The sequence below is a fragment of the Prunus mume genome, linkage group LG3 (assembly GCF_029339155.1).
Source record: "Prunus mume cultivar Tortuosa linkage group LG3, ASM2933915v1, whole genome shotgun sequence".
Lineage (NCBI taxonomy): Eukaryota > Viridiplantae > Streptophyta > Magnoliopsida > Rosales > Rosaceae > Prunus > Prunus mume.
The window spans coordinates 21,475,790-21,488,531 of record NC_142700.1 but is presented as its reverse complement, the minus strand read 5'-3'; the positions used below and the strand labels follow the sequence as shown (position 1 = coordinate 21,488,531).

Sequence of the window (12,742 nt, the reverse complement as noted above, 5' to 3'; positions counted from 1 at the left end):
ATTAGAGGTATAGTTACCCTTGGAGTGAATCTCGAAACCTAAGAAGGTATTCAAGTGAAGGTTTTGATCTCTCCTTACTTATTACTCCACAATGACTCTCCAATAAGTACAAAGATATGTGCCTCACCAAAGCTCTTCACCAAGGATGGATGGAGACAAGAGAAAGAGAACTTGGGAGAGCACAAGAGTGCTAGTGCTCCCTAAGTGGCCGACCAATGTGAGGTTGAGAGAGAGGCTTGATGTTTTCTCTCTTCCAAATTTCCAACTTGAAAACCCTAACATGAAATGGTGCTATGACATCTTATAAATAGACCCACATTGTACACGTGTGAACTTATTGACCCACATGTGTGCTGTACCCTCCCTTTGGTGGCCTAATTTTGGGCCTCTTGGGTCCAACACATTTATGACATGTTTCTTAATTCGTAATCAAATTATGAATAATTGAATTGAGGAGGAGTGGAATTGAGGAGAGAGTTAGATTCTAGATTCTTATTGAAATTGTTTACTAAACCATATGGAATTGGGGTAGGAGTGGTACTAATCCTTATAAGTTTTTTTTATTTATTATTTTATAGTACAAGGGATAGTCTAAATTAGATGGAATGAGGATTTCACACACACACACACAACTATGATGTCATGGGGGTTCGAACTTGAGACCTCTAGTCTACAAGTCAAGGCCCTTTTCCATTGGGTTAGATCTTGTTGACATAATTTGTTTTTTAAATTCACATGAATTGGAATTGAAACTAAATTGATTACTAAAATGACCTCGTTATTGGGTTAAAGTAGAGGACAAATTTGAAAATTTGAAAATTGAGTGAGGATATAATCGGTAAAAAGGATGGATTCCTAATGGTTTAATTCTCTAAGAATTAGAATACTGCATCTCATCCAAGAGTCCAGTTCATCCAAAATCAGGGGTTGAATTTGTAATTTTGTGTGGGTTCCACTGGCATTTTGATTCCTCCATGTGAAGTAAACACCCAAATATGTGTAATAGGAATTCAACACCTTATCTTGATTCTGATTTCAGATTAGTGAATATGCCATTAACCTCTAATGTGTCACACAAATCCAAAGGCATATGGGTCATTTTTTTATTCTTTAAGTCATGTGGGACCCAACTAAGTTCTATAACTTTAATTGTTTAATTAAACTATTCTCATTAATTTAATGACTTATCCGTTAAGTCATAGCCTTGCCTTACAAGTATTGGTTCCGGTCAATTCTTGTTGGTCATGTCAAGTGCTGGGTCCACGGTTGACCTTTGACTTTGACAAAGGCGTAAAATCTTTCTCTCTTTTATTTCTGAATCCATTCCTTTTGTGGTGTGCAATCTTTTAGGTTCTAACTAGCGAGATAGTGGATAAGTCTGATTCCTCTTGAACTGAGCATGAAGCCTAATTGTAATTAGATCTTATAGGACTTCTACAAACCATGACTAACACTTATTAGTATGTCATGACTACACAAGCTAAAAAATTCATTGGAGAACCTATTCAGTTGTAATTGCAATGCAATCCAGCTATTCTCTAAAATAATACTCTATGTCACATTATTGGGATACATATAACTTGTGTCAAATCCCTAATGTGACATTTCTAGGTTATATAATTCACGTGGATGAGATCGAAAACTTCCCTTTTGCAATCATATCTGATACTTTGGCAAAAAATGTAACGAATCATATCTCTAGAGTTCTAAGAGTAAAGATTTATTGTTGTACATTCACATGTCTCTGTGAGTTTATTGAATATCCCGATGATCACCTTCGAGCCACATCTTTCAATACAACCGTATAGTGTTCTCAAAGATAAACAACTCGTCCATAAGATAACTGTAATGTCTCAGGTCTGAGGACTAATTTGCATTATCACAACTTAAAATTACTTGTTTGACACTTGTGAGTAAAACTTCCATACGAGAATTCTTAATCGACATGTTCAGTGAACTCTATCTTTCTTGATTGTCTTAATGTTTCTACACGAATGATTTGAGACTAGTCATCCTCTCGATTGAGCAGACACAATGTGTACCAGTCTTTGCGGATCATTTCTTAATTGGTGATCCTATGACTAGGAACATTTTGGGATGAAATACATCATAATGGAAAATTCTTGTGAATCTTATATCTTTAGATTGGTTTCTATTTGTATCGTAATCCATAGACTTGTCACTTTATTGGTTATGCATAAGTTTCCTAAAGTGGCTTTTGTACTCTATTAATTATATTTGCGAAGTGTTATGTCCTTAGAAGTTTCAGCTTCATATTCGCTTCTAAGGCATATTTCTAACATTGACAAGTAGTAAGGCCGCATCAAGGGGACACCCTGAACAGATTTGAAAGTAAATTAAATAATTATTCACTACAAATTGAAGTATAAAATGTTAAAACTATGCACATGATAAACATGTATGTTCAACTCATAAAATATTAGCATGGTCAAGCAATGTTCGAAAACAAGCCCAATAATTATTGCATGATGACTATAATGTTCAAAATATGCCCTAAATTCAAACATGTGATATTTCTTTTTGGATATTTCATCATCACTTATGGGCAAGATTGTTGTTTTCAACCATGATATTTGGTCTATAATCATAATAGTAAAACAATAGTCATTGGAATATGAAATATTGTGAGAGCTATGCAATGAGATTGGATATAAGGACACCTCTCATACTTCCACATTATTTCCTAAATGTTCCCAGTCATAGGGTTATTAATTGGGAATTGATCATCCGCAGAGAGTGGTACACACTATATCCGCTCGATTGGGAGAATGACTAGTCTAAAGTCATTGCGTATAGAGAAACTAAGATATGTGCGTAGGTGCCTAGAGAGATAAGTAAATTGAACACGATCAAACCATGAATTTTAGGATGAGGGTCTTACTCCAATGTCAAACTAAAACTCATAAGCTGCAATAGTGCAAACTAGTTCTCAGACCTGAGACATCATAGTTGTCTTGTGGGCAAGTCGTCTATCTTCGAAATCCCTATACATTCGTGTCAACATATATGATTCAAAAAGTGGTCTTCAGGATTCTCGATAAGTTCATAGAGGCAAGTGAATATACAACAAAGGATTTATACTCGTAATAAGGAATGCTCTAAAGATATGATAGAGGGAATCTTTGCAGAGTAGATATGACTAGAAAGGAAATTTCTAGATATAACCAATGTAATCGTATAAGTGGAAAATTCATATTAAAGTTTCGACAGAAGTATCTATTCCATGATAATATGAATTATGGGCACTGTAATAGAGAATGACTCAATTGCACGACAATTCAAATTGAATAGGTTATTCTCATCTTTCTATTGACCAAAAAGGACATCTAGTGTGATAAAGTTTTTGTTTACTGCGTCCACCTTTATATTGTAATTTTTTTTATGTGTACAATAATCTTGTCTTGTATTTGTGGCTTTGCATGCTAAAATGGAGAGGCCTAAGAAATTAAATAAGAAGTTGCATGCGACGGGAATAACACTATTTTTTACTTTCATTCAATTAGGGGTCATCATTTGGCCCACGACCCCATAGACTGATGGGGACCTGCCTAGCCCATTAAGGAAAAGCCCGACCCATCTTTTAGTGGGCTAGACTTAAGCAAAGGTGTCTAAAACCAGCCCGACTCATAAGCCCGACCCATTTGAGCCTACGGAAGCCCAACCCCGGCCTGCCTATCAAAGCCCAGCCCACAGGTTCACAGGCCCACCAATAAAATAAAAGATATATAATTGGGGTTTGGGTGGTTTGGTCGCTGGTTGTTTTGGTTAATAATATTGGCCCATTTGTCGAAGCCCAGGTGTTTCAACACTATATTGGTTCTCACTCATTTGCATCACTTTTGGCTTTGCATGTTTCCGATATCAAGTGAGTTGTTTCTTTTGACGTTTCAAAGTGAATTGTCTCTGCTTTTACTGCAGTTTATGTCTTATTATTCTTAATTCTAATATCATACAAGTTTTTTACAAAAAATTAGAATTGAAATGAACTGGAAGATTGTACCCTTTAACATGTTATCAAGAAACTTTCTCGTGCTTGGAACATTACAGAATCTTTTTCCAAATCTTATCAACAGAGCAGGATTGAAAAAGTGATAGCCAATTGACTGGTGTCTTCAACTTTTTGGTAAAAGCCAAGCCTGGAGACTGGTGCATTTCTTTGGGTTTAGCATTTGAATTGCTACCTACCTTTGGGTTTCAGCAAGTGCATAGTTTTTCAGACTAAAAACAAAAAAAATAACTGACAGATAACGAAGTAAAAATAGTCTTGTGTCTATCCGTCCATTGGAATATGAACATGAGAGAGGCCGTTTGTAGAGAGCACGTGACTCCCTAATCACTATTCAGTTTCTAAAAGTAACCAAAAAAAAAAAAGAAATAGCAAAACAAAAAAATAAAGTCACACAACCTCTGCTATATAAACAGAAAGCCACATATTTTACACCCATCAGTTTTCATCATCGACTTAGAACTCTCTACTTCTTTGGTGATTTTTCGGCCATAAAATTAGAAAGGAAAAAGAAGCTTCACCTCAGCCTCATACATACGTCAAGCAGCCAAAGTCTAAACAGAGAAAGAAAAGTCAGGTAAGTTTTTCTTTAATTTTTAGTTTGACAGCAACATTTATGACCAAAAGGAAGATAAAAATATTGATTTCATATTTGTTTTATCAATTTCAGTGGGTCAGAAAAGATTCCTGGGAGGATCATCATATTTGGAGTGATCATGTTTACCATTTCAAAGGGATTTGCTGTTATATCTGCAAATAAGAACCTCAAACTACCGTTCATAGAAGATATATTTGCATCAGGGCGCACAAGATTTTTGGAATGGGTGGTTTCGGAAAATCAGGTATTTACTTTCAACCTTTATTTTATTTGCTCAAATGATTAGTGTATGTTTTTCTTATTCTGTGAATGTTTTGAATTAATTTTTGGTTCACCAATATCTTTCTGAGTTTAAAGAAAATAAAATTCTATTCCATTTGCCGTGTGTTATGTCTTCTCGTCTGCTCGTCGTGAGGTCTATAGCATTTCTGACAAAAAAACAAACAAAAGGTCTATAGCAATTTGCTTGTTATATCACTACTACTAAAAGTGAAAAGACGACAAAAAAAAACGACGGTTGCGTCGTTGTGTTTGAAAAGGCGACGGTTTTATAAAACCGCAGTGTAAGAATAACTTAAACACCTAAAAAATTGGGGAATCCAATGGTTGTTTTTAAAACAGGACACACCTATTTTAAAAAGCGACATCTTATTGAAAAAGGTTTTCTACAGAGTAAACTCAGAGCCAACAAACAATGGCAGAAGGTATCAATCCACTGACATAGAAAGTAAAGACGACGGTTTAAAGAAACAGCCGCCGTCTTTTCTCTGAAATAACCACGACCAAATTTTCGTATCCGGCGTCGCATAATTTCAAAAGAATCCACGGCGGTATATTATAAAATACCGCCGTCTTAAATACATGTACAACGACGTAAAATATAATTTTATCGACTTATTTCATGTTGAAAAAAGATATTTATTTCACACTCCTTTATGTTAAAAAAAAAAGTTATGTGATCATTTCATATATATATTTAGGTGCCTATTTGATAATTTGAAAGCTGTAAATATGTTGAACATGGTTAGTGTAGGGGGTTTTTTGTTCCAAAGTGACGAATGGGCCTGGCTCGTAAGAAGACAACGAGCAAAATCCCCCAAATGCCTGAGTTCGAAAAACAAGCTCCCAAGAGAGTTTTTAGAAAATCTAATGAGATTTTAAAAGAACACTCTCAGGATCACTTCACTAACACCCGAATAAGCATGAGGATTTCATTAATGGCTTAACCTGAGGAGTATGTGGCATGGGAGCTAAGCTTTCACAAGTTTAGCAATTTGAGAGAGAAAACAGCGTGGGTTTCTTACAGAAGAAATATTAGTGAGAGCCCTATCCTAAGAAGAAGAAAGATGAACGGAAGAGAGGTTTGGGTGGCTTGAGTAAATTCCAGATTGCTTGACAAAGCTTGGTCAAACTTTGGATCGTTGAGTTATGGATGTCTTTTCTGGGTAGCAAAAGTCTCCTTTTATAGGCGTTAGGAGCTCTAATTTCGTCTGGTTTTCCTCTTCCTTTTTCCTTGGCAGCTCCTACTTAGCCCTATTTTGATGAATTTCTCCATCCAAGGAGCATGGGTAAGGAACCCTTTATGGTTCCAATGGTTTGACGCAGCTGGGCTTTCCCATAGAGGGGAAGGCGCCACCTGCTTCTTATGTTTTCTCCAAGGCAGAGCTTACAGAGGAAAAGGGGAGAGATGGAGCCTTTTGTCCGATGGACACTTCTCTCACCCCCATGGATTTCCTCTGGTCTTGCCGTGGCTCCCTTATGACCATTGTTTGGAATTCAAACGGGAATAGGACTTGACGCCAGATTTTTGCAAGTTGTTGGGCTTGGGCTTGTACATATGGTATTGGGTCCTCTGGCTTTGTTGCTTCTATCGTTTGACAGGCTTTCGTCAAGCTGCTGGAAAGGCTTTCCCTTTAATTCTATTGATGTGGGTTGGGCTAAATATCTTGGTAGGTTCTTTGGTGTCTTCCTAGAGCATGGGTCAATTTTTTCTCCTCTCTCTCATGCTAACCCATATGCTTGGGTTCTAGGAACGGGCTTGAGTTCCAAGGCCCCCAAGTGGCTTTGAAACCTACGTTCCTTGAACCCTCAATGGGCCCCGTGATTGCTTGTTTCCTTCCATACCACAACCTTCTCAGTAAGCCCCGGTTAATTTTGTGGCTTGGGCCCACTTAAGCTCGTGACGTAGCTTGGTATTAGAATGCGCATGATTTCTATGCTCGTGCTTGGGGTTTTATTATGCCATGATAGGCTATAGTCGGGCCAAGTAGCGCCGAATGAGCATGTGAGCGTGATTTAGTAATATCGGTATGTCCTTGGCTCCTTTTGCACGTGCTTGTTTAGCATGATTTGTGGCTTGTAGCTTGTGTTGGCGGCTCTTATAAATTTTCTTTTATCCCGATTGAGCTTATTTTGCATCCAATCACTCATATTGGGCTAAGGGTTAATTTGGGCTTAGCCCCTTGGATTTTTGGGCCTCAACATTAGCCCCCTTGATTATTAGGGCCATGAATAGCTTTGAGATGGGTCAAATAATCAAACCTGGCCCAAAAGAAAAATCAAATCCAGTGGACGTGACCTTCTCGTTTCCGCGTGTGTCTTTGCCATGATTATTTTCCAGCGGTCTCTTGCATTCCCTAGGTACGCTTCCATCAATCTTGTTTATTTTATTTTTCTTTCCTTTTCTTCTCTTGTTTTTCTCTTTTCGTCTCGACTCCTCTCTTCATGGCGCGAGCCCTAAAACTAGTTGCCCCTTTTTCTTTTTGCCGGTTTCTTTTCATACAGTCTAGAGAACCTTGGGAAATGAGAAATCATAGTGAGGCCTCAACCACAACCGGTTAGTTACGCTCAGAAAGCAACCATCGGGCAAAAGCCACGATTCTTCTTTAAAATCCTTCAAATTTCTTCGATTCGCTCTTCAATCCGTCCAAAACCAAGCTTAGCAAAGTCACTTGGTGAAGTGTGGAGCAATTTCTACTGTGTAATTGCAAGGCGTTCCCCCCTTTTCGACTTGTAAGTCTGGAAGAATTCCAGCAATAGCGGTAAGCATCGTTCCCCTGTTTTTTTGTTTCTACATCTCGTTACTCCGGGCACATGCATCTATACACATACACACATACATACGCATATATGTACATGTGGAGGCACCCTTTATATTTTTTTGAGAATTCCTTATGAACATGGCACTTTTCTCGGTCTGGGTTTCATCTAATTTCCCAAGCCCTAGGTTCAAATTTCGGGCATAGACCACTGATTTGGGATTTTAAGCGTGCTCGAGGTGATATCTTACCTTGATTAACCACAAAACCTCTAGATGGTGTCGAAGCATGGTGGAAGGAACGGGAACAGCCACTCCATGGCTTCCTTCACATATTTTATCCCTGTGATTCATTTTTCTCCTCTTTTTCTTTTAGCACCAGATAATCTTTTCCCCTCTCATTCGAAAGATTTGCATGATGATATTGAATTGGTCTCCTTTTTTTTTCTTTCTTGATATGGTCTTGGCATGATATTACAAAGATGTGCGTGCGTTCAACAATTCGTGAAGGTGCTGGAACTTATGCATTTTGTTCTTTCTTCCTTTTTTTTTTTTTTTTTTTTTTTTTTTGCAGGTGTCTGTGACTTAGTAGGCCTGCCATGGCGTCCATTGACCTTCCGCCGATCATGCTAGACCATCTCTACTCCATGGATGACAATCTTAAAGCAGAAGGGCCGCTCCTGTTGCTTGAAGATGCCCGTTAAAAATCCCGTTGTTGGTGATGAGCCATCCCCGAGAATGCTCCATAATTAAATCCTGCCTCCATATCCGTGATGCTACATTGAGAAGGGCCTCTTTCCAGCCGTTCTATTCTTCCAATATCCTTGCGGCATCGGCAAAGGTTGGTCGAATGGGTCGACCGTGAACTGCGGGATCCATCCACATGCAACATCCTGCGCAGAGCACAAGTCCTTGATGCCATCTTCCTTTCCAAATTGTGGGACATCCATATCGAAGCGAAGATGCTTCGTCACGTGGTCCGGAGGTGGAGCACCGCTACTCACACCTTTGTGTGCTCATGGAATTTACCCTACCCTTGAAGATGTGGCGAATATCTCTGGCCTTCCTGTTTGTGGCGACCGTAGTCCTTTCGGACGCCTCACCTGTAAGAAATAGATAACCTTGCAGTCTTGCAAAGAGGCGCTCCCACCTTTCGGCAAAGACTTTACTCCGTTTAGCAACGGATACAATATTTTGAGGATGCAAACAGATGAGTCCTCCTGCCTTGCCTTTATAGCTCTGTGGCTTGGGCGGTTCGTGCTCTGTGACTTTTCTCAAGACCGCCTTCATGAGCGTGTATTTCCCTTGGCTTTAGCCATAGCCCGAGGCGATACCATCCCCTTAGCCCCATGTTCCTGGGACATCTATACCATCTACTTAATCGAACCCAAAAAGAGTGCATCAGGAACCATGGGCGTGGAGACCCTCCTAAATTCTGGTTTCTTGCAGGTGTTCTTGTGGGAGCCTCTCAAGGGTTGGATGTGCATTCACTCCCTCATTCGCACGCTATAAAGTTGGCTGACTGGGGCAATGGTTTCTTTATGCCAAACAATCTTCCATTAGTTTGCAGGTGGTTCAAGAGAATGCAGAGGAAAGGCTAGAATTTCTTAAAGCTGCTAGACAATGTCGAGAATTTTGTCTTTTGTCCTTACGGCACCTCAGCAGAGACCTTCACTTTCGTGCCCTTCTATACCGACGTCGGTGATATGATTGAGATTCAAAGTACGCAGAGTGACCGCCCTATTCGGAGTATGCTTTGTTGAATGTTGCTCCCATCCCTTGCCTATTCTTGGGGATAATCGCGCAGAGATTTCCGTGACATACTCTCCACAACGAGTCAGGCGGCAGTTCGGGCTTGACCAAGGGGTTCCAGTAGTCCCAACCATGGTGACCCCTTTGCACTACGGGATCTTCGAGCAATGACCACATACCCGATTCAGGCCCATCGTTTTAGCGAGCAAGGCGAGGTTGGTGGCTTTTCCGAGGCTACCAAGCTTACGAACCATTGTCTCTCTTCCTTCCGTGAGTTCCAATCCTTTCCGGGACAGGCCTCCTACAGCGGCTCGTCTTGTGGGCTTGGTTTGAGAAAGCCATCCTCTTAGCCAAAAACGAACTTGCCCTTCATTTCCAAGAGTGGTGATATCGTTGGGGAATTTCCTAGGACGGCCGGCCGAAGTACAGAGTCCCTGGCGGCTCGGAAAAGTGCAACGCTAGCGTCGAGCAAAAGGAAGCGAGAGGAGGAGCGAAATGTGAGTGAGAAGCAGACTCGCCGGTAAACCCAAAGGTTCATTCCAAGGTAGCCCCGAGTGGCCCTCCTCGAACAAAAGCAACTCCCGGGCACCCACGGTCTTGAAGCTGCATCCGGAGCAGGTCGCAGCAAGGTGCCTTGAAACTACCCTCTCCGCCGTAAGTGTTCTTGACTTCCAGTACTTCTTCATGCCCCTCTTTTTGCTTTGCGTGCATGATATGTGGGTAGATACTTATTTATTATATACATATTTTTTTTATAGGGAAAATGGGTACAACCCCAAAGAGAAAGAGAAGTGACACACCCCCGGTATCTCCTCGGTGACCCTAAGCGTCGAAGAGTGCGCATTCTACATGCAAGATTTTACGAACACGCAGATCTTTGCTGAAGTCGCTGAACCCCAAGTGTAGTGAGTTGACGATGATAGTGATGATAGTGACACCACCGAATCCGAGGCTAATATTCGAGCAAGAGAACGTTGACGATGCTAGTGAAGATTCTGATAGGGACTTCAATGAGGGTTGCAGTGAGGATGCATTTGCTTATTCTAGCGACTATCGAGGAGGACAAGGTGGTTCAGATGTTTTCTTCGAGTCATTGGTAGCAGATACGCCGTTTTGGCTGGCGGTAAGCGACACGCTTTAAGTTTTGTCCCCTCTCCTTCCTCACACCATAATCGACACTGACGCGCGTGCTCATCCTGCAGGTTATTGACATTGACCCAAACCTCCGGCCATTCTTGATCCTCCGCCTGGACCCCCTTGAGGTATCCGTACCGATAATATTCTATTTACCTTCTTCTCCTACTCATCTGCCAATACCCATTACCTGTCAATTATCACGTACTAATCCTTGCATGCACCCCTTTCTTTTTTGCAGGCTGAGCATCTCGCTTCAAATTTGGAAATTGTGCCCGTAGTACCTTCTTCCTTCAACACATTCGATACACTGGTCGAGGCAGCCTCGAGGATCCTTTCTAACCATGACACCAACGGATTCTCGGGATGAAATGCCTACGCTCCAAGTTACAAACCCTTTACCACCTATCTTCCAAAGATCTTCCAAAGATCTTCCAACCATTTCACACCTTTCCAAAGTGACCTTCGGAGCAACACCTTTGTCGTCCATACAACCTGCCCGTTCCATCTCACGTTCAACCACTTCTCCGGGCGACAAGGCCTAGTCCCCTAGCACTTCTTCCATCGGTTCAATGTGACAATGCGAGCATCGCTGAAACGCCTGAGCTATCATTACCGTCGCGGGAATCTTTGCTGCAGAACACCCTCGCGGCATGTCTTGGCTGGAGTGGGAGGAATCATTTATCGCCTTCATGGCTTTCTTTGACACGGTGCTCGGGTCCTTCGATCTGCAGATGAACTCCTGCCGCTCTACCATCGGTTTAATGGTTACGCACTCTTAGGAATTCTTGTTTATCCCGAGACGCGGCTTTGAAGAAATTTCCGACAAGTACGGGATTTCATGGACATGACTGTATTACTTCTTCATTCTCGCGCCAGGTCGCTTCCGCCCTCGGCTTGGTGCTCCATGGGATGGATATCGTGCACCTTGGACATTCGATCACAGCTCCTCTTTGGCGGGATGCGATTTGCGGCTATGACTCGGGCTTTGCGGCGAGTCTCTTCGAACTCGTGAAGGGTTTAGCACGTCTTTGCATTTGGGGCACGGGTTGTTCATAACATGAAGTCAAATCCGCCCCGATGAAATAAGGGCAGCAGCAGAGGCTTTGGTCTTCAAGTAACCTGGAAAAACAGCCAGGAATTGCATGGCCTCCTTTCGCCCAGGTGTCTCTTCCGACAGTCGACTGCGTGATGGAGGCAGTGACAAGATCTTCTCACGGGGCCTCCTCCGTTCCCTTCTAGCCATCCTTGGTGGTACTTTGAGGCTCGTGACTTTTTGTCCTTCCCTCATGTTTCCTCATTCTACATATGTTCAATGTTACTCTGATTTCTCCTGACATTCCTTTTTTTTTGTTGTTCTGTTTTGCAGGTCGCATTTTGCTTGGTGTAGGATTGACTAGCTTGACACATTCTAGAGTTTCGTTCGAGATTGAAGCACACATTACTTCTTAGCATGTATAGCTTGATTTTGACTTATGTTGTAAAACTTGTACTGTGGCAGCTTGGCATTTTAGTGTTGTTGTGTTCTAAATTACTTGCCGGAACCTATGTTCCCCCTTTTTTTTCTTTTGCCAGAAACACATTGTAGCTCTTATTCGACATGTGTAAAATGCATGGTTGGTAGAATCCTTTGCTTGAATTTTAGATCGGGTATCCTTTTGAAGCATGGTGGTTGTTGCCAAAGTTTTGTTAGGATGGCCCTTTGACACTGCCTATTTTCTTTGAAGGTTCGCGGACCTTATGAGCATGCTAGCTTCCTTTTGCGGGCGCTTAGCTTGGCTTGTTCCTTTTCATTTTGTCCAAGCGTGAAAGCTGCTACAGACCTAGGATCCCATTCAAATGGCTTTGCTTGGCATGTCTTTTGCTAAGTAATATTTTCCTCCATTTTTTTTTGGATATCCGCCGTATATTTATATGTAATTGTAAACGGATGTTCAAAAAGAAATTCGAGGTACGAAGAAGGGCAAACTTTTAGAGACAATTTTTTTTTCAAAATACTCCTTCATTTTCATTTCAAACCCCATGCTACCATGATGATACAAAAGCTTTTCAAAACAAAGAGCATATAGAAGGAGACAACATTTTTTAGATAAAAGGAAATGCAATAACATGAAAATAAGATATTATGCCTACTTAGCAGTAGTAGGGCTTGAGCCATTTTCCATTGATGGGATCCGTTAGCATGCCTTCCTTG

The 12,742-nt window shown here is 41.1% G+C and overlaps 1 long non-coding RNA gene across 2 annotated transcripts; it reads left to right on the top strand.

Annotated features, from left to right (window-relative positions):
- The first annotated feature begins 4,438 nt into the window (after positions 1–4,438).
- On the top strand, positions 4,439–12,069 carry LOC148919093 (uncharacterized). Of its 2 annotated transcripts, none has more exons than XR_016125351.1 (3): positions 4,439–4,604; positions 4,698–4,869; positions 11,918–12,069. It is a non-coding gene; the product is annotated as an uncharacterized LOC148919093 (long non-coding RNA). The 2 variants fall into 2 exon arrangements; XR_016125350.1 differs by lacking the exon at positions 11,918–12,069 and adding an exon at positions 8,237–8,390 and having other exon boundaries at positions 4,443–4,604.
- Positions 12,070–12,742: the final 673 nt, after the last annotated feature.